Here is a 23,618-nt window from a genome sequence, read left to right on the forward strand (position 1 = left end):
CTTTAGTTACTTGTGACAGCAAAATAAATACATGAGCTCTCTGTAATCTGAGCAGGGCGACTTGCCTGATTTCTCCCTCGTGCACACAAACATCCACAGCCCGCCCTGAAATGAGACAGCATAGCTTTTTCTGTAAAAGGTGGAGTCAGACTGAACAAACTGTCTGGAACATTTAAATTGTTGATTCTTGTGGCCTTGATTAAGTAATGGAATGGAAACAAAACTTTTATATGCATCAAGAAATACTTATAGATGATTATAGATGATTTTAAGCATAATATTGTTGAACTAAGAGATTTTTAAAAAATAAAATGGTTTAATCAATCTTCAGGATTTCAGACTGACTTCTTTTTGTGTATTTTCTTAAAGTTTGTGGAGGCGGTTTCTTTCAACTCAAAAGCTCTAAAAGTTTCATTGGTTCATGAGGAATTTGCAAGTGTTGTCTCTTTCATGAAATTTTGTGCTAATAACTGTTAATGATTATTAGAAGAGCTGGAAGTGCACTCAAAGAAAGCATTCTCACCAAGGCCAAGGCTGTATTTTGAAGTTTTATAAGTGCATAGCTCTACACCAAAATTGAATTGATTCTTTGTGTGCCCATGTTCTGTCTCACTAAACAGTGTTTACCTGTTGATTTGTCTTGACAAATTTCTTGCATTATCACTCGTACTACATTTTATAGGTATTTTTAAAGGAATATGTATTTAATCCTTTACAATTTATATCATGTTCAGTATAGGTGCAATACAAACCCACAATGATAGCTTCATAATGCTTGTAGTGGTGACCTGAATTTGGCTTGATGTTTCTCAAAAGACCTTTATACGAATGAATACAATGTTGAGTTTGTACACTTTTCATTCACTAGGTTTAAATCAGAATATGGTTTTCTCACTGAATTCAAATTAAAAACAAGATGTTTGTCTTGTGGATGACAAGAATTTGACATTTGGTGAAGTGAATCATTTCAGGTGACTACCTCATGAAGCTCATTGAGAGAATGCCAAGAGTGTGCAAAGCAGTAAACAAAGCAAAGGGTGGCTGTTTTGAAGAATCTAAAACATAAAACAAAAAGTTTTGGCTTATTTCCCACTTTTGTTTACTGCATAATTCCATATGTGTTCATTCATAGTTTTGATGTCTTCAGTGCGAATCTGCAATGTAAATAGTCATGAAAATAAAGAAAAAACATTAAATGAGAAGATATGTCCAAACTTTTGATTGGTTGTGTATACCTTTCAAATCCAGACTCAGATTTTCTTTGGCATAATTTTATGATTCACAACAGTGCTTTCACAGCTACACGAGCATTTACGGTTTATCCACATTATCCCCAGAAAACAAGATGATATTTTTATTAAAACAAAAAAACTGCAACTTGTTTTATTGCCACATTTTCAACACATGAACCTTTGAAGTCAAGAACTTCAGTCAGATTCAGTATATGATGCCAATCAACAACACTGTCACTGTGCTCCAAAATCCAATGTATTTTCAATTGTCCCCTCCGATCATCACAAAAGAGGCAGGCTACAGTGTGGCTGTGTGATGCTAAATTGAAAGTGTAATTTCTAACAATATGGAGGCCCAGCGGTAGAGATGCAATTGCCTTGTCGAGATTTCTGAGCAAATGTGAAATAAAAATGGATGTTCTCTTCCGAATAAATAAGATGAGAATAACAGTGGGCAAATAACTTTTGCCTGAGGTTAGGAAGACCTCACTGGGCGCACTATTTGGAAAGGGGACACTTAAATCATTTGCTTTCTGTTGACTCTCCATACTTCTGACAGCATGTACTCTCTCACCTTAAAATTAATTGTAAAGTAATGTGCTCTTGAATCACTAGAAGTAGTCTGACTTGACCTTAAATGTAATCTTCTGCAAAGATATGGTTGTTGGTGATAGTGTTTCTGTGGTGTAGCTACTGTACAACAAAGCTGGACTGTCACTATGTGTGTTAGTTGCTTTACATTTTACAAGACAACCAAAAATTAACTCCTGTGACTATACCTCGGGCTGCGTCACTTCATTAATCAGTTAAAAACTACTTTCTGCAAAGCACTAAAACGGAGAGAAAACAGTGATCAAGCTGTGTCTTCATCATTCACTCGAACATAGACTCAAGTATTATGTAGACATATTTCAGATAAATGTAGTACATTTAGCTGTACTTCAACACAGCATTCATTTGTGACTTTTGTATAACAAAATGGGAATGCCATTTGGCCCTGTTGCCACCAAAGAACGGGATTCATAGAGTTTTTATTTGCAAGATTAATCTGAACATTCCAAAGTCATTTACGAGCCCAAGTGCCGTCTGCAACCCCTAAATGTGGTCTTTGCTGATTCCTCCACAAATGGCTGTTGTCAAAATAATGGTATTCAGATTAAGACTTTCCATTTGTTTCCATGAGTGAGGCTGTGGCTGAGCTAACAAATAGTCGTCACATTCTCATTTGAATGATACTTTATGTTCAGTACAAAGATTCATGAGAAGAATCTCCCCTTACCTGTATTAATGCTGCATATATTTCTGTCATTTTCATAGAGGTATCATATCATTATTGATCGAAAATAATATTAAAACTGTATTTAATAGCATACATGATGCAATAACTGCATTATTAAATAAAAAACATGACCTTATGTATAGCCAGTGGCAGGAGATTATGCTTGAGGAGCTCTTACAAATATAGCAGAGGACCCCTCCAGTGAAAATCAAGTTTTTTGCTTCAAGCGTATCCATATGGTGTTTTTTCTATATGCTAGATGAGATATCATGAAAAATACAGTTAATGCCATGGCTGAGTATTTTCAACTTCAAACTGCAAAATGTATACTTTTAGCAGTCTCATAAACATAAATTCAGACTTCTGGGATTTCATACATAGCACACCTAAGAAACGAGTGCTGTCTACCTGCAGGGTGGAGCTTTGCATATCATTATTCCTCTTCAGAACCAGTTTCTGGCTTGAGCACGTGTGGGTAATTACTCCAATATTACATCTTGCCATTGTGGAGTACAGAGTAGTTTTACAGTGTTTAAGGGGAGTTGTGGCTGAGCTGGGGCCTGTTCTATAAACTGTGCTAAGAAAAGGGGGGATTAAAGTCCAAATCTGACTCGAATAAGCTGAACAAATAAGTCCAGCTGAATCGGTTTCTATGAAGATAAATTCCTCCTCGCAGAATCAGGCTAATTCAATACCTGTTCAAGTAGATACCGTAATTGAAGTGCTCTCTTCTAAGTCTGAAAGGTTGAGCATGGATCAGATTGATCCACCATGTCAAACAGCAGTGGTTGGTGATGGTTATGCTGAAGGCCAGGGAGCAGAGCTTGCTATTAGAAACACACAACGAATTCTCGCATCTAATAACCAAAAAATGTCGTTAAACTTCTAGCAACAACACCGGAGAGAAAGTCTGGCAAGAAATGACTGATCAGTTGAATGCAAGAAACAATTAAGTTAAAATGTAATGTAATATTTTCACAGCTTGATTAAATCCAGTTATTGTTTTTGCATTAAATGTAAACTTCTTTTATTTTTATTATCATGGACTATGTGTCAAATAAAGATATTATTAATCAGGGAAATTCTTCATTAATACCCTTGAATAAAGCTACCATTGTGCATGCTAATTCTTGCTATAAACATCAAAGAGTGATAATACAAGATCAGAAAATATTTTCAGTTAAGGAAAATATTTTATAGTTGTACAGCATCAGTTGCTGCAGCTACATTCTACATTTCTGGTCAGTATAAATTTTTGAAGTTGTACACCACTATTAATGAAAATATTGTCATTCTTTTAGGATCATTTGAATCAACAGCTATATTATTTAGCACAAACCTTAACATTTGCTATCCCAAACCTGAGCATATGTGTTGGTCTACATCTGATGGATTATTGTGTAATTTATTTAAGTTATTATTTATTTCAGAAAACTTCAACTTTGGGACTGGTTATTAAAGTCAAATAATATGGTCGCACACCTAAGAGTCAATGGTGGCTTTCCTGTCAGATTGGTGTTATGGTTTGCTCATTTTAAAAGAGAAAAACTGAATCTAAATATGTAACTTTAACACATGAAGATGAGTTTTTCGGGGGTTTAATCAATGACTTTAGAGGGACTTTAAAACCAACAAAAGTATCATCCATCTTTACCATTCCTCTTTGACCCCGTGAGACATTTACTTCTGTTACAGCAGATAAAATCTCACCCAAACACTGGTGACTTTCTGCAGCTGGACACACATAAACTACATCCACTCAGGAGTATTATTTCACAGTATGACAAATGTAGGGGTCATCTCATTTAAATGATACATTAGTTGAGGTAAGTCACAGCAGTGGACAAGTCCAAAGCAATTTGTTGCAGTGGTCAGAAGGTGGCAAAAAAATGAGGCTCTTAATATGATTATGTTAACCAAAAAAAAAAGCTGTGGAGCAAAAGGGAAAGGAAGCAGCTGAAAGAAAAACAGCTGCTTCCATGAATTATTGGCTGGCATCTTTATCTATCGTATCTAGTAAGGTTTGATGTTCGTCGAAGTCTATGTTACTCTTGGTACATGTGCATGACCGTAATATTGTAAACACAGTAGCATGAAACAAGAGAAAGCTCAACCTTTTCACTTGAGTTCACTCAAAACAATCATGTTCCACAAATCTGGCTGAACTTTACCAGCTTTCATTCAGGGAGGAATTCTCCCTTCTTCCTCTGTGACCAATTAAAAGGTCACACATCACCTACACCAGAGCGTGAGACCTCATGTTGAGTATGTTCACCCAAAGGGCCTTGGGCTTGTGCTGGTACCGTCTTGTGTTCGAGGGCCTTTGTGGGTCCATTTTTAACTGTTTTACAAAATACACATTGGCTGTGGTCTGAATGGCATACTTTTCCTTTTATGCTTTCAGTATGTACTACTGCTGCTTGTACAAAGTACGTATTGTTTCATGCACTGGTAAAACTTTCGCCGATGCAAACTGTAGTCCATTCATGCGAATGCCTTTATTGTTATTTCACAACTACGGCAAAATTGGATGCCTCTGCTTTGTAGGCCAATGAGTAAATCTAAAGTAATATATGTGCTGCACCTCAAACATAATGTTGCACAAGATATATATCGATAGGTCCTCTGTGTGCTCTGAGTGGCTCAGCCTTATTCATACTATATCCATATCTGACATAACTGTGCAAGGCCAGAAAAGCATGCTGAAAATGTGGCTGGGTGTAGTATGATATCCTGGTATTTTTGTCATACTGCATTTCATGTGTTGGTACATGATAGTATGGATATTAGTATGCACCCATTCTTTAACCCCTGTTACATGCAGGCTTCCGTTTTTAGAGGTTATTGCCTGCTTTACTTTTTGACTTTATCACAGTTTCATAATGCAGATATGGATGCAGATTGCCTGACATTGCAACCAATAATGAAGGCATACATGTCCAGAATATGGATTTAAAGATAGAAGATGAAATAACGCTTTGCACTGTCCTGCTTTAGAAAATGGTTTGTTGTAATGTGCAGAATAGAAAAAGAAAATCCCCTTATGATAGCCCTTACATAGACAGGGTATGGTATTTTCCCAGTGTATAAAGTTAAAAACTTTCTTTTTATGCAATTTGATACCTTGTTTCAGTTTTGAGGTCCCTTTAGCACAGTTTGAGAGTAACTTTAGGTATGATTTTCTCAATATAATGTCTTCATGTAACAGCAATTTTCTCTGAAAATCGAATGTCAATGTATCCTTATTTACAGGAATCCACAGTCAAGACATTTCATTGGGAATCTAGCAAACAGAAGTAAAGAACTACAACGACAATAGTGTTTTCTGGTATATAAAATGGTCGGTATACAGTCATTATTGAGAATCATCAAACATGATCTATTTTACCGTTGCACAAGCCATAATATGTGTCATTTTTGAGATGCTGCAGCTGGGTAAATTTTAGATAGATCTTAAAGTGCTTTCTTTCAACAGCCAAAACACAGTCTGTAGATTGAAAAACATTTTGAAGATTGATAAAGTGCAGTTATTTCCTAGTGCAATGACCCTTTTCAAAAGAACATCTCAGCGTGTCACTCTCAATTAACATTTGTCCTCCTGATGCCAGTGACAAGTTGTCACCCAAGGGAGAAAAAAAAAAGTTAGTAAAGGAAGAAAATGGTTCTGTCCTTACTTGCCCTTAAGGATCAAGAAATGCTACAGACTGTTTTTTTTTCTTTTCTTTTCATAGCAAACATGCACTGTTTCCCTCTCTCTGTCCTCTGCCAGATCGCCCTGAGGCTGCCAGAAGGAAAACCATTGATTATTTAGCTCACAAGATGGACTTTGTGATGTTCTGAGTGAACATATAGCATGGAAAAAGACTATCTGACTAGAAAGATACATGTTTACCTCTTGGGTGCGATCCATTAAATATGGTGCTTTGATGGTGTCAGCTCACCAGTCCTTCTCTCCATCCCTCCTGAAGTCAGTCACAGCCGTGCAGACAGAACAGCAGGGGACATGCATTTCAGGGCTTGAGAGCTGCAGTTGAGGGGTTATTTTGACTGTATAAAATTAGAAAGCTTTACAATAATACTTATTAACATTTCAACATGGGGTAGGGACACAGATGTTACTCTTGTGTTTCAGAACAATACTGTGGACACTTGTATTATGAGCCTCTGACAAGCACATAGAGCCGCACTGCATTGCTGCCTCGACACTAGAAGCTAGTTATTACTCCAGAGAAAGTATATATTTTTGAAGCTTTTTCTGCTCTCAGCCATTACACAAGGAAGACTAATTGATCCCTGCAGATGGCAGACAAAGCAATAGGTCATAAAGCCCAGCCACTTTGCTTTCTCACAAGTTGCTATCACTTTCCTCCCAAAGTGCCGTCAGCAACAGCTAGGGAAAAGGGAAAAAAAAAACAAAAAAACTCGGGACATAATTTGAGGCAATACATCTTGGAAGACGGCTGCTTTTGTCATCTTAAGTGGACAAAAGAAGAGCGAGAAAATACCAAGAGCCAATGGTGAAATTCTTACTGAGAGCAGCTATCTTAGAGTTGGTGTGAAAATACACAATGAAGAATAAGATGCTGCACATGAAAACAGTTCATCACCATAACAATATGATATGCAGCTTAGAAAATGTCTAAAACAAGCCTGAGAGTGTCTCGTAAATCATTCACAGGATATAATGTTAAAGATCACAACCTCGTCTGTTCTGTAACATATAGGTTCACGACAAACCCAAGTGCATTTTCTGTGTGGAGTCATATGAGGGAAAAGAGGACAAAGTAGGAATTTGTTTAATTAGTACTTTCCTCACTTGGACAGATAAAATCAGCCGTGTGTTGGCAGACAGCTGATGTATTATCAACATTTCTTGTGAGAACTTCATTTCATACTTTTTTCACGGAGTCGCTGATAAGGGTTTGAGTTTCAAAGATGACTTAATGATGGAATGGGATGATGGGGGAAGAGGGAGAAAGAGATGGAGGGGATGGAGATTCCCTAGAGATGGAGACTCCTGGTTATCACATAGGAAAAAATGTAATCGAGATGACGAGTCAGTGTAGATATCAAGTTTCCTACACGTTACTTTCACCTCATTTTCTGTATGTGGGAGTATGTCAATCAAATATAAACAAAAAACAGTCATGTTAGGATAAATAAGTGACATGTTTGTTTCCATTTCTTTAGCTTACATTGTACCACACTGGAGAATCCAAAGAAGTCTATGATTTTGTTTAAAATCCACATTTTGACTATTTTCCCTATTTTTCTCTGTTTCTATCTCGCTACCTAACCTTGCAATGCAATTATGTCTCCCATTACTGTATATAAAAGGATTTCCATAGAAACCAGATTCCTTCCATAAAGACTTTTGGGACAATATGACTTAAGGCCAGCTATAATTGTAGGTTGTGGTCGCTAACTGCTCTGGCACTGTGTGTGATTTCTCGTATGAAATTGCACCTCTGTGTGCCGTCTGAGGTTAAAAAAAAAAACAAAAAAACTTGGGTTTTTAACCGTAGGAAAAAAATACTACATGTTCTAAGAATCTGTCAAACATCCATACAGTCTTGTTAGAAGCATAGCTATATAATACTGCAGCAGGAGGAAGCATAGTTTAAAGGACAGTTGTTTTTCTCATTTGAACATGAATCTTAATGTCGCAGTGTTTCTGTTTGATGCGTTCGCCAACACATCTGTTCTATCGATACCATAAAGTGATGATTTGTCAGTGCTGGGTTTATAGATTGTTACATATCTCAAGTGACCAAAAAAATCAAATAATGTAGGTTTACATATGGTCTTAAAGATTTTTTTCTTGTGTGTAATATGCTCCAAATAGAATATTCCAGCTAGTTATTGCACTACTAGAGATATTCATGAGACTGACTAACCTGCTGTTTAATTAAAGCAATATTCCATTGAACAGAGAAGCATGTCTCCCCCAATTTAACTTACACTAGCTGAAAAAGGATAAAGTATGGAATTTATGTTTTTTTTCTTTCTTTCAAAGAACACTATCAAGACTGTTCTGTGAAAAGGCGCTTGGCTGTTGAAACGTCAACTACAATTCAGAGAAGCAGTCTCCTGTGCTGTTGAACTCAGATAATTCAGTCATTGCTTTCTACTCTCTCTTTACCTCCATAAGTCTCATCCTTTAGCTCTCTCATGCACTATTTCTCTCTCCACCCATCTCTCACCCCTTTGCCGTCTCCCCTCTTTCTTTCAGCGAGGCCTTGGAGGGTTCTGCAATTATGTTTGGGGAGCTCAGAAAAGGGGATCACTCCAGTGAAATAAATCGCTCCATAACAGCTGCGGTGAAATGGCGCTAATTGCCGATTGATTTGAAGCAGAGGCAGCAGATATCTGCAATGCAGAGCCGCATCTGCCACACTCTCCTCATCATTTCCCTCTCTGATTATCTATTGTTCAGGCTGTTTACTTTGTAGTGATGAGTGGTAAATGGCAGGTTAAGGAAGCTAAGGGGGCCAGACACCAAATTGGGTCCCTCTCAAAAAGACGGAGTGTAAAATTAGACATAATTAACACACCCCTCAGGCAGATTTTCCAAACCTCATGGAGATGGCAGAGATGCAAATTAGCTGTAAAGATACACACTTTATATACAAAAACAGTGATTAAGCTGCCTTTGGTGTGCAAAGGCTACAGCCTGTCTTGATTGAGAGCAAATCAGCCACTGAACAACTCGTTTTAATTCCCAGGACTCTGGATGTTTTGTTGCATTAAGCACCATGCCAACAGAGAAGAAAGAAAATACCACTAAGTTGAAAGCTTTTCTTTTGTAATCACAGAATGAAAGGCATTACTCCAGTCACTTTGTTTTTCCTTTTTTTTGCATTATTGTTGCAAATAAATATTGCCTGCAGTCCATTTGGGTGTTGAATATGCTTTTGCAAACTTTGCTGCAGTGCTATAGTAAAGAACTGATTTGACTTGACATGAGAACTGATGAATTCTTGCAGTTCTGAACCTAAAACAAACAGTGTCTGTCTCACATACACAGCATATAAGCCAGTTAAATTAATAGTGTGCTGCTCACTGGAAACTTCAAGCTCTGTGGGTGTCACTGTGTGGTAGTGCAGCAAATAGTTTATTCTTTCACTCAAGAAGTATTGCTGTCAGATAGCTGATTTAAGCGTTTTCTCCTCGACTATATTTAACTACATGGGTGTCCATTCTGCCGCATATTTGGCACAGCCTACGTTTGAGTCCTACTTGCCAAATACAGAGAAGCTACTAAGTGTTATCCATTACTTAACTGTTCGAACACCTTCTGTCCCCGTTTGCATGTTCTAATTTGGAAACACAATCTAATTTGGGGAGCAGAAAATACTTTTATGTAAGAAATTAAAAAGATGATTAGAAAAGATGCGAGATGCAGTTAATGCAGAAAGCTGTACACTGTTAAAAAAGAATCTAAAAACAGGCAAGCAAAAGTTTTAAAAAAAAGTGAAGATATGGCAGCATCGGTGCCAGAAAAAAGACTAATTAATGTAAAAATACTGTAATATATTTGGTAAAATAGTGAAAGTGATAGCATTTTTTTCATTGCAAAGAAACATATTAACATCTGTAAAATACATCTTTTGGAGGTGAATATTATTTCTAATTATTTACTAGAGTTTTTGCATTTTTTAAACGTATAAATTAATACTTTATTCTGTGACTTTAGTGGTTGTCTGTACTTTAGCAAAACAGTAAAAAAAAAAAAAACTGTTAAAATCTTGTTTCAATCCTTAATATTTAGATTTTTTTCATTATCAGCAAATATCTGTAAAACTGTATATTTCTGCTGATTTAATAACTAATTGTATCTAGATTTCAATCACATGAAACGAACATGTCTGTGTTTGACATGAATTTTGTCCTCTTGACATGCTGATAAAAGGTATTTTTCTTGCACAAATGTGTCCTATTTTGTGTTGGTTGAATAACAGGTCAGTACTGAATTATGAACAACGTTTGCTCATAAAGATTATATTGTTGTTGCTGAAAAATATGCACCAAATACTGTATATTTCAAAGATGTGAAAAACTTTGCAGAAATACACACGTGGACGAAATTGTTGGTACCCCTCGGTTAATGAAAGAAAAACCTGCAATGGTCACAGAAATAATTTGAATCTGACAAAAGTAATAATAAATAAAAATTCTATGAAAATTAACCGATGAAAATCAGACATTGCTTTTGAACCGTGGTTTAGTGTGGTACACACCATGTCACCAAACAGCACAGTGACTACTGTAACCCTAGAAATAGGCCGACTGACTGATTACAAGTTTGTAGACACCTGTGATACTAATTAGAGGACACACCTTGATTGAACATGTCCCTATGGTCACATTATTTTCAGTCTTTTCTAGGGGTACCATCATTTTTGTCCAGGCCTGTTTCATGAGTTTATTTTTTAAAATAATTCTGTTGAACCATGGTTCAAAAGCAATGTCTGATTTCCACTGGTTAATTTTCATAGAATTTTTATTTATTATTACTTTTGTCAGATTCAAATTATTTCTGTGACCATTGTGGGTTTTTCTTTCATTAACCGAGGGGTACCAGCAATTTTGTCCGCGTCTGTAAATCAATGCTCAATGTAAAAGCGAAGTTTAATCATAGCGTGGATGTGGTCTCACAGCTGTTATTATAGATCCATTTGCAATGAGACTGCAAAAAATTTGTCTACACAATTTACTGTCTTATGTGAAACTGAGTGTGGAGAAAAAGCAAAATATAACCAAGAGGAAAATAATACAGGTTCATTATGAGGAAGAGAAAACGGACTCAAAATATTTTCCTTGGTCATTGACAGAATGCACAAATTGATTTGTCATTTCAAACTTATGAACCGAAAGAAAGGCAAGGGAGCACGACCGGTAACTACTGATGCTACAGACAATATTTCCCTACTTGACATTAAATAGATTAAATCTTATGCTTAACAATGAGGTGAGGAAATGCTTGTAAATGGATTCAGTACATCTGAAGCTGATTGGCAAATGCTGAGGCTCAAAGTGTTGATTATACATTACCATTTTTATATTGAAATTCCATCATAAAAATGTATTTTATTAAGTGAGCTCCTAATAGAGTGCATTGTGGATGGTGGCCCCCCCGCTGAACAGATTGTCTTTTCACAGCAGGTGCACTGCCATTTGCTACAAACTCTTGGAGTTGACATCATTACACCTCAATTTTGTGATTCATGTTTGTTCGTAGGCGGTGAAATGTCTTATTTCGAGAGAATTGGATACTGTTTCCCCAAAAGGTTTTTTAGTGATCTTTTTATTATTCGTATTATCATCAACATTTGAAGAGTAATGCTGTCTGTGCTATAACTTAGACAAAAAGGAATTTCTTCAGTGCTGTTTTTTTTTTTTTTTGGTCCTGTTTTGAGCAAAGAAGTTTATCTGAGTAGGAAAAGCAAAGCAGCAAAGCTTATCTGCAAAAACTGTGTGTTGGCGCTCGTCACTTTGACAGACTGTAGGTATACATCCCACACCAGCTTCAAAAATAGCATAATTCCTGCAATCCAGGTAGACAATTAGGTGAAATTATGACATTTATAATAAGTGAGGGGTTGTGAGGGGTGTGGGCATGTGTGCACCTTTAGGTGGAAAATAAACAGAAAGAAACCTTTTTTAAAACTGCACTCCCCAATGGCATCTAGAGAGACTAAAGGCTTCAGTGTGTGCAACAGTGAAAACTAAGATGAATACCGTTTACGAGATCTAATTTAATTGCTCAGACTTTTTAATACCCATTAGATTTTGAATTAAAATCAAATTACCAATTTCTTGGACCAGTCATATGGGTATTTTTACATTTAGACAGAGCAAGGCTAACAGTTTCCCCCAGCTTACAGTGTTTGTGCTAAGCTAATTATCCTCAATTGGCCACAACTTCATATTTATTTAATAAAATGCTTTCTATTCCCTGAAGTTCAGATCGTGCAATTAATCCACGAACATATTTGAATGTGCTGAGGACTCCTAAGGATCTGTGTGTTTTTTGTTGTTTTTTTCTCATTTGGTTTGAAGCATCTCTGCTAGTTGCCAGGCAACATCGCAATAACAACACATTAAAGCTCATAACCTCATGTTAAACCACAGGTAGTCTTTTACTCTGCATTTGTTGTATGGGTTAAATAAACATACAACCTGTTAATGTGTAATATAGTGCCAGTAGATTTTTTTTTTTTTTTTTTTTTTTTTTTAGGTTTTGACAGAATCAGGATAAATGTTGACCCCTGCTTTCAATGTTTGTGCGAAGCTAACAGACATATTAGTGCCGCTGATCATCTCATCTGCTTTTGAACAATAAAGCAAATCAACACAATTCCCAGAGTATTAAACTATTCCCTTAAAATAACATTGAAAACAAAAACATATGAAGAAAAGCAATGCTAGACATAAATCACCATTTAAATGGCCAGTGAGTTATTTTCAGTCAACCTTTATAAAGAACTGCTATCAGATTTTGTGGCATATATTGGTAACTAAACATGTGGGAGAACTTAGTGTGGCTGCCACTAAAGATGCAAAAGTGTCTGTTTTGTCCCTTCTGAACTACTGTAGAAACATAGTACAACATGTTAGGACCACTTCCTATGTAGATGTAAATCCTATAATATATAATATAATAATATATAATAAAAACACGACGACTCACGCTTACTGGTGATTATACACAAATAAAAACATAATTGTGAGTACTGAATTCCATTTTTACTTATCCCTACATCTTACTCTTCATTCTTGAACAATATCTGACTTACTAAAGATACAGTGAATGCTGAGTTGCAGGGACTTTCATTTTGCCACCCTGGCACAGAATGATTCATTTTTTCCTTGTTGCCAAAGCAGCCCTGGATCCAAGTTTGATCCCACACTGCTTCTCCCATTACGTAAGTGTGTCCCCACCACTGGCCAAGTCCGAGGACAGTGTGGTCAGGCAATAATAGTCCCTCATATAACCAAAGTGCTATGATGTCAACATAATCACATTGTTTGTACAATAACCACTATTTGGAGAGCTTCACTGTAAGGTTAGTCCTTCCTTGTATATGGGGATTTCTGAGTGAAGAAAATAAATGATGGCACGCTATATCCTTCACGCTGCCAAACGTGTCCTGCTGCTCCACATTGAATAGTTTCACACGCACGCCCTCCACCTATCACCACTAATGACCTCGTGATGAATTCTCGATGTGTTGCATCTCTCACAAAATAGGCTAATTTTGGACCACCCACAACGTGTACACACAGGAACACGCAAAACCAAAATGTTCACCAGACGTGATGCAATGCAGCTGCAGAAACGAACGCAAGAAATGTGGGAATTCATTCACACAATATGCCCAAGGCCCAAGCTTCACCCTTTACAATCTTGAGTCTGACACTCTTATGGCTCACGAGAGGCAGAGCCACTGAGTTGGTGCACCGCTTATGAGAAAAAGACAAACGTCCTGCGGAGAGCATTGAGATTGGAGCTCCTGTTTTCATTACTTTGGTTTATCGGCTCAATAGTCACCTCCTTTCTCCCAGTGCTAAATGTCCCCTTGCTTTGCTCTTCTCATGCCGGCACCTGAAACAATTCATTAAAAATGAATGAGAAGAAAGCAAAACACTGAGGGCCGGGAGATGAGAGGGGGCAGTAGACAGAAAGACGGAGAGAAAAAGACTAACACCTGCAGTTGGAATACAGATAAAGATGATATGATTTTGAGTTATTCAAAATAATCTTTTTGAGACTCTAGATTTAGAATTAAACCTGCTGTGCCATTTCGGACTGTTCATTTGCTTTGTGCATTCCTTTTTCTTTGTTCTTTTTTCCTTGTGGCGCCTTTAATATTTATTAGATATTTATTTTAGATGGAATCATACTGTGTGGGTGCCGATTCAAGACAAAATCTGTGTTTAGGAGAGTATATGTCCCACATTTACAGCTGAAAGTAATCCTAACTTTATCATTCCCACAGCTGTTTCTACCATTAAATGCCTGCTTTGCTTTTTCTATGAAAAGAGAACAAATGTCAAGTACATTTTCAGAGAGGTGCAATTACAGTTTTCAAGTGACATAATTTCTCCAGTTAGTTCAACTTCCCCTTTCTGTCAAAAGAACCTATACTTAATATTTCCACAATGAATTTTTGATGTTTATGCACCATTAAGGAATCACTATGGGTGTTTTGAGAATTTATGGTTACATATAAGTTCTATTCCGCTCTGGTGGGGTATTAAGGTTTACAAGCATTATTCCAGACAGGATGATTCATGGAAAAAAAATCCTGAAAAAAAGGGACTTTCTCACTTTGAAGTTAGCCTTCCATGTTGTTGGGCTCCTGAACTTGATGTAGCAGAAAGTGTTTACTTTTGAAATGGCCAGTTGTTGATTTTGTGTAATGCTTTCTTCCAAATTTGCTTTGTCTTGCTTCCCGCTAAGAAACCTTGAAAGAAACCACCAGGATAGTTATTTCAGCGCCACTAGAGCCCATGATGAAACATTTTCTTTGCTGTTTAACTTTGATCAAACATACGTAAATAGTTAAAGAAAACACATATGGACAGTGGTTATTTTAGTGACACTAACTCAAGCATAGTAAAACAAAATCCTCCGTCTTTACATGAATAAGCCTGCAATTTCATGTGAGCACAATGCATTTCCAGCTCTATCAGATCTGTTTTTGTTTTGTTTATCTTTCCCCATTTGCATCATTATGAGAGAGAAAAAATCTATAGTAGAGTTTGAATAGCTCCGTAATGAGGAGGAGGAATCAATCATCCTTTCAAAGTAGGCCCGCTGCAGCAATGAGAATATAAATTCACACTCATAAATTCCACACTTTTAGGTCCCCACATCCTTCTTAATGTCTCCAGAGTTTACAGCGGCCTTGTGTGCGATACTCCACTGTATATGGCCTTGCTGATTTATGGCTGTTTTTTTCCTTCCTATTGGGAGGTAATGGTGGAGATGTCCAAGTCAGTCTTCCCTGTCTGAGCTATAAAAGTGCTGTAATTGTTGTGTTAATTTTGGGCCAGGCACAAAAGGGTGTTCTGCCGATCCATCCAGCTATCAATCTACCTATCATCTCAACATTTGGTGTTTGGCGTGTGTGGACCATTATTACATATGCCACATAATTGGGCGTAATTAAAAGGAAGCACAAGTACTGTAATTAATGTCAGTTGTCAAGTGCGAATAGGCTGGCAGAGGATAATGCTTCCCTTAGGTTTGAGAAAGACCTTTGAAATCAAGAGGCTACATATCACCTGAACTTTGTGCACATATAAATGATATTCACGGGGATCAGTTACAGATAAACATTCACCCTGCTTCTCTTGACTTTTCCTTTTACCTTTGTTATCTATTGTGTGTTAAAAGCATATAAAAGTGACAGAATAAAGAAGTAGTTCAAAATGTCTTTTTTTCTAGTTGACTTCCCCCATATAGTAATTTTCCAGTCATGGCTTAACCATGTGACAAAGCATGCCAAGACTCTTGAGCACTGGATTTCTCCACGTGGTAAAGCAATGTGCACAGTGCTGAAGTAAAAGAGATTTGGGGTTAAAATTTTGAACAATACATTAATTTGCAGCCTTATTAATCAATAATTGATCAATCAATGACACAAAGTGAACTCAGTGGAAATCATTCCATGCCCTGATATAGCTGCTTTAAACTCTAATGGGCCACTCTAGTGGCATAGAAAATCAGTGCTTTATCTTTCAACCACAAAGTAAGAGATCTGGACTGTAGCCATTAAACATCACGGGAGACTTTCTCATGGTGGCACTTGACTAGCTAAACTCCCACAATGCTCTCTGCTGGCCAACACAGAATTGCTGGTATTCCAAGTGATTGTCCCCTAGGTTTGCAATGGTATTCAGCAGTACTGCAGCTAATGTACAAAATATTTTCTGAAATGCATGACCTTCCCCTTTTGTCTTATTGGTTAATATATTTTTAATCAGTTAAATTGTTACCAGCATTTCATCGATTGACTGATAATCATGAACTTATCTACCCAGTATACAAAGAGTTTAGAGGTACGCCACCAACAGTTGAACAAATCACTGTTATTTTTTGCTTTCTAACCCCCTGATAAAATTATATGAAAGTGCCTGAGTTTACAGTATTACAGACTGTGTCTCTGGTGACATTCCTGTGTAAAATCAGAAGTCAAGGACAGTTAATGATTTGAGTTCCTCAGCAAAGCAGCTACCTTTCTGCTAGAGAGGGTTGGTGGCACTAATACGACAAACTTGCTTTTGAGCTCATCTCTGTGGGAAGTGATTTTTGCTTGTCTCAGAAGACATTATTTCTTTCCTTTTTAAGGACGGGTGACCTTGAGATTTTTAGAGGCATGGCTCAGTTGCTCACTGACTTGTGACATCACACAAGCAACAATTTTCTGTGGAATGTAAAGTTGCTTTCCAGTATTCATACTACTATACTATATAGTTTGTCAAAGAGATTTTGCTTAGTCCATTACATAATTTGTCAAATGCAGTATGCCACAAATACTAGAATTCAGCTACAGCTAGTTGGAGTTAACAATTTACAAATTAGCATGTTTTTCTGACCATTCTGACCCACAATCCAATGTGCAGTTATGTCACATACATCACTGTGACTCGCAAATATTAATAAATTTGTGCTGCCAAGAGCACACAGACCATGGACTTCACACTACAGACTGCAATGGTAAAAGTCTGAGGTGCACCATTATGGCGAGGCATTATGTCCCAGTTGTACATATACTGCATGGAGGGCAGCTGTATTATGTACTTCAAGTAAATGTATGGAACTCAGTTTAATAAACACAAGTACTACACAACTGCTCAAAGCCATAGGTGCCGCAACAAGACAAATTCGAGATCTCTAAAAGTGTAACTTTAATGAGCTGCAGATTTTGTCAAGTGAACTAGCTTATTATTATAGTAGTCATATAGCATTTCTGCCAAGGAGCCATTCATTACAGAAATGCGTCATTTTGTGGGGTTGCAGTTTAGACCTTCTGGACTACATATCTACCGTGGGGGAGCAGCACAATGATACTGTAACTCAGTTTCTAGCAGTGCATCCCAAAGTGGGCGGCGTAACATTCTGTAGTTAATTTCACCACATTTCATGTCACATTTGCAGTCATGTAACTGGAAGACTTAATACTGTGTTTAAATCACTATGTTAAAAACACCTGTATACAGTTACAGGCACAGCGGTAGTGACTAAGAGGTACAAGGCACGTAAAAGAAAGCTTTGTGATAAGACATGTCTTTTTTGATTAGAGCTTTAGCATAACAGCAGTATCTGTAGCTGACACAAACTGATCTTATATAGAGTGGCCCATATGAGTGTTACAATCACTGATGTCTATTGCGGTAGTTTTTAGGAAAGGTTACAAATGGCATGAAATGAAACTTTCTGCACACTGATGGATGTCGTACCAAGAATGATTTGGTTGAGTTACTTAAATGAAAATACAAAGCTACAGAAAAAAAAGCAAAAAACGTATGGTGCTGGTTATTTGTATTCATGGCCATGGTCTGCAGGAGGCCAAAGCAAATAGGAAGGCTTGAAATGTGCAGTGCCAGGAATAAGTTGGGAACAAGCAGCAGGAAATCTGTTTAATGTGGAACATGCTTTCAGCACTTTGTACTTTTTATTTTTTTTATATAACTGTGTTTGACCTTTGCCATATGGGATGTGAAACAGCATCAGTGATGCAGGGTTAACAGAGAACACAAGTTTCAAGATTTTCTTTACTTACTGCTATTAGTCAGATAATATTATTCATGTGACTTTTCCAACAGAGGTCTATGGGCTGCTAATTTAATGTAGACAATAATATTTTGATATTGCAAGCCAGAAAAGATTATACCACATAACAAGAATCCATATTGAATAACATGACGACTATGTTCTAACAACCTCATGGTTCTTCTAACCCTTGATGGGTGGCATCTTAATGTATTCGGGTGTAGAGAATTGGGTACATTTTCCTCTTTTTACGACCTGTTTGATGTCTGGCATGTATTGCTGTTTGCTTACAGTATAGACACTACTCTCTGAGAAATAAAATCAATGCAGAGGAGTATTTGTAGCATGCCTTGAGTGGTACTGAGTGACCCCTCTCCCACACCAGTTCCATGTCCCCAAGCCACCTTCCTCATGCAGTGAGGGAATACAATCCTGGATAGTGCTTTCTACTGTACTAGAAGCAGCCACTGTAGTAAATCAGGTGATGACCTAATGCAGGATGAGAAGAGGCAACATCCTTTTTTTTTTTTTTTTTTCTCTCCAACGTACCACATGGGATCTATTTCCTCTCAACATTAATAATACTCCGGAGCATTAAGGCATGCAGCAAAAGCAGATGTATTCTTCCCCAGGCTGATTCAACTTGTAAGCATTTCCTCTCCCAAACCCCCCTCCCTCCCCAGTCCTGAGGCAAAGCATGATTACCCGATTTTAATGAGATTTTTAATGTGATTTTTTTTTTTCAATTCCTGCCAGACAACCCAGCTCTCTGTTATGTACATACGATGGTTAATGTTTGCAGTCTGATGGTATCCAAAAAAAAACCGAACTGATGTTGACATTTTGTCTTTCCATGCTTCTTTCTTTTTGATAAAGCCAGAGTGCTGCTATCTACCTTTTGTGTTTGCATGTTGTTGATCGTCCTTTGGGAAAGAAAAGTGCTGTCTTTTCTGTAGCAGTCTATAATTGCATCTGAGCACCTTTTATTATTTATATAATCTCTCTTTGCTTGGAAATACTCTTTGCAAATATGAACAGTGTCGACACCATACAGACATGCGTGTGATCATTAATTTGAGTTGTGAATACCCAGTGGGATTAATATGTTAAAGGCCAGTGGCATAGGTGTTAACTGCTTATGAAATTTCATTGTGTTTGTCTGTCTAAAATGTGTTTTACTCGCAAATTAGAACTGCTTCTTTTGATGCTTGAATCAAATTAATTACTCCAGAAAAACTAACAAGCATTTCTGTCATTCTGGATTTATTTTAAATTAATATCTAAATGATGTTATTTCTGTTGAACACCAAAAATGATAAATAATTGAGCCCTAGAAGTCCTAAGATTTCTAAAAAAGAGAATGCTTGTGGTTAGGGTTGAGAACAGCAGTCCATGTGTTTTCCATTTGCCACTTTCCCCAGTAGTGTAGCTCTGTGTCACTGCAAATGTTATAACTCATGTTTGATCCTCAAGAATTTGTTCAGGTATCTGCAGGAAATATTCTCTTGAGTGCAGCTAAAGTAAAGAGGCCTGCTCGTATTGACCTTAATAAAAAAGTACACACTTGGGGGTGAATTTCTCTCAGGTTTATCGATCAGGCAGAATCCCTCAGATGTATAGCACCTAATGAAGTTGAAAACACTGGTGCTTCATTGTAAACAGTCCAGAAAATCCTCTTTGCTCGAGATTTACAAACTACTGAATGCTTTATATCTATGTGGTCTCTTAAGCTTAGTGATTCAGTTGGGCTGCCAAAAGCCCCCACAATTATAATTGCAACCATATGCTTTGGGTAATTTGTGTGTAAGACTAAACTATGTTTTGCAAAGACAAGTATTTGGTTGAAAAGTGTTGGAAGCAGTTTTTTTTTAATTTGTTTTATGCATTTGAATACTATTGTGAATTGAGACCAGTGGTGGTGTTGTACCTTTGGGTGTCTCCATCCAGGGAAACCACACTGGACTGTGGGGACCTTTGTCAAACGTATGATTCTCTGGTGTCATCTCGGTAGAAAACACTAGCGTTTGTACAATGCTTATTAAGATGGTGGAATGCAGGTGTATTTGCATGTTACTCTGACTTACTGGATGTAGGTTGCAGATATAAGCTTGCACATTATATCTGCATCATTCTTACAATGTAATTTGTATTGTGCAGAAAAGCAACCCTGCTAGCTTTTTTAAATTTATTTATTTTTTCTGGTGAATTAGCCATTTTAATCTCAGTTTTTCACCTCCCTGAATGCAAATGTTGCACCAAAATAATTGTCTTATCTCTGTTTTGAGGAAACTCTGAAGCTGCATCCTTCACTTAACTTCACACAAAACGAATGTGAAAAGTTTAAAGCAATACAAACAAGCTATAGTGTTTTCTTACCCTATGGGAATTTTTTCTTGCTACAGGAAAGTTTGATATTAGGCTGTCAGAACCAGGGCTTTTTTGTGTGTGTGTGTTGACTGCAAATTCTATTTTCACAGCTTGATAATTTACTGAAGTAACCTTTTCTTCTTGCCTATCCATTAATATCAGTAAATATTAATCAGGTGATGAGCAGATGTGGGAAAAGGAAGGGATGATGGAAACATTTAGATGAACAAATGGAAGGACACATGGATAGATAGATAGATGAATGGATGTATGATGGATAGATGGACATATATATGGATGGATAGACTGGTGAATGCATGGCTAGCTGGATGAATTGATGGATAGATAAGCCTTTACTAATGCCACAGTTGGGAAATTTGCAGTGTTACACCAGCAAAGATAGTCCAAACAGAAATCTAGTTATAAAAATCTCAATAAAGAAATAAACCAAAATACTAATTATGTTTATTTTATTTTTGAAAAAATGGAATGGTTCATATTCATGTATATTTTCCATGTAAATACGAGAGATTGTAGCCATACGGCTAATTTCCATCTTGTGTCTGATTAGCAAATCAAAAAGTAAAGAATTTACAAATGACATAATACCATAGCTAGACAAAGACATACAACAACAAGTGATAACACATAGTGCACATAACAGACAAAAGCTGGGGGACCAAGGCAAGCTACCAACCAGTAATTAATTAACATTAGTAGTTAATTAACATGGTGTTATCAACAAAACAGTACATCACATGCCAGTGGTATTGCACAGATTCTTTCATGAATAGAAATACTGACAGAAGCATTAATATTGCACAGATTAGTATCTATGGAAGGATGGACATATGGACATATGGACACATAGATGGACGAATGGATGGCCAGATGGATTGATGCTTTCATCATCCCCTTAGGGAAATTCAAGGTACCCGGTTGCTCACACGTTTTCTTAAATTTAACACGTGCAAAGTAATGTGCAAATCTGAGAGTGAGTCTGTTTCTGAAGGAAAATGTGTACAATGGGGATCAGTATAGTCTTTGACCTCACATTAGAACTTGCAATGTTTTGTTTTTTTACTTTGAGTGAGAATAAATTCAAGTCAAAGAGGCAAGGCTGCACTGTTGGATTTGGACTGTTTGAAATGTACGAGAAGCAGATCCCTATTAAGGTGGCACAGTGGAAAAGAATTAAAAGAAAAGTCCACGACAAGGCATTTCGAGGTTACTGCTTCTTTTTGTGTAGACTGACGGTTCATGGAACATGACCGATGGTGATGACAAAGGTGGATGTGATATGCAAAGATAGGGCTAACCATGCAGACTTCATATTCTGAAACACAGCTGCTGTAAGGACAGTTGTCCTATAACCAGAATGTCATATCTGTGTAATGCGAAACCCTGTGAAATGGTGTCTGTGTGACTTCCAAGATTTCTTTGCTCTGCATTTGGTTGGAGCTTAGCAGTTCCCAACTGTGCTTCCCCTACTTTCTTCCCCAGTGCTCCATTCCTCGACAGTGGGGTCATGGTGCATTGTTAACCACGTGTCATCCCAAATAATGGTGAGAGATGACAGACCTTTGGCTTCCTCCTTGCACGCTCGCCTTATATTTTGACTAAAGCATGACATCATGGGGCAAAATGCCTGGTTTCCACACTGAATTTGTCCTCCCTTTCAGTTTACCTTTATTTCCCACTGCATACACGGCAGCTGTTCTCAGTCTGTTTTTGAATGAAACCCAGGATTTCCTGTGTTTCTTTCTAGACTGATGGTGACCATATGCTTGGGCAACAACCAGAGCAATAAAAGTCACAGGATTTGGATTTATTTTCTTGAGATACTTCATCAATCAGCTCCAAAGTGGTGAGATAGAGCAGGTGCTAAAAGTACACCACAGTGGAATACATCATGCAGAAAGGCTGAATAAACAAAGTCGGTGTCATAAACACAGACTTCAGTATCACCTCTTTAGTAAGTCATTTAATATTAATTAAGAAAAGAGGACGCTCAGGGAATAATAGTGGTATTTTGTGCTCAAAGCATGTATTTTAATAAACCAGTGTGTCACATCATTTACATTTTGTCTCTGATGTAATTTATGTTTATCAAACTGGATAGGAGGTTTGTCTTTATAAAGTTGGGAAAGAATGGTTGAGCCAAAAAAAGCAAGTCATTTTGTCAAGAATGCATGAATTTCTCTATCAACTAAACACAAAATACATTTTGCATGTAATTATGTCTGTTGCGTAAGATTCTCTCACATTGAATGTGTTTTATACAAATTTGCAAATCAAAACATCTCAATAATTTATTGTACGCACTCTTAAATGTTCCCATGTTCTTTTAGATTCCAGTATTTTCCTTGTTTGATTTGGGCTTTCTCATTTTCCAAGTGGTTGCATACGTTTCCGGCATATATTTCCAAAATCCTATATTATTTCTGTTGGATCTTACATAATCATCCTTCCCAAGTGCGAAACAAAAAAAATGCATAAAAAGCAAATGCGTTCTTGTAAAATTATTACAAGTCGAACAATAGCCCTGCAAAGTATTAGTCCAGCATAAGAAATGACTTTATCTCTATTTGTATTAAATGCGTTAGCTGCTGTATAACACTAAGTGTTCCCATAAATTAGCATTCTGAGTACAATTAAACACTCTCCATTAATTGTTTGCAATGGTGTATTGCGAGATGGTTCAGTTCTGGGGATTACTTGTAACATGTGGAGAAATATGCTGACATGCCTCGCAAAACTGTATCCATCAGCTGCTTTTTTTCAGGGATCTAAGCAAAAACAAATTGCTGCCAAGACAGTAGAAGGGACGATGTTAGAGCAAGATTTGAGCAGCAGAAGGAATGACAAGGCTGCCCATTAGGTCCACTGGTGTATTGAAGGGGGTCACTGAGTGTGTGTGTCAGTGTTTGTATCATTATAACACTAGAAATAAGCC

The sequence above is a fragment of the Amphiprion ocellaris genome, chromosome 23 (assembly GCF_022539595.1).
Source record: "Amphiprion ocellaris isolate individual 3 ecotype Okinawa chromosome 23, ASM2253959v1, whole genome shotgun sequence".
NCBI lineage: Eukaryota > Metazoa > Chordata > Actinopteri > Pomacentridae > Amphiprion > Amphiprion ocellaris.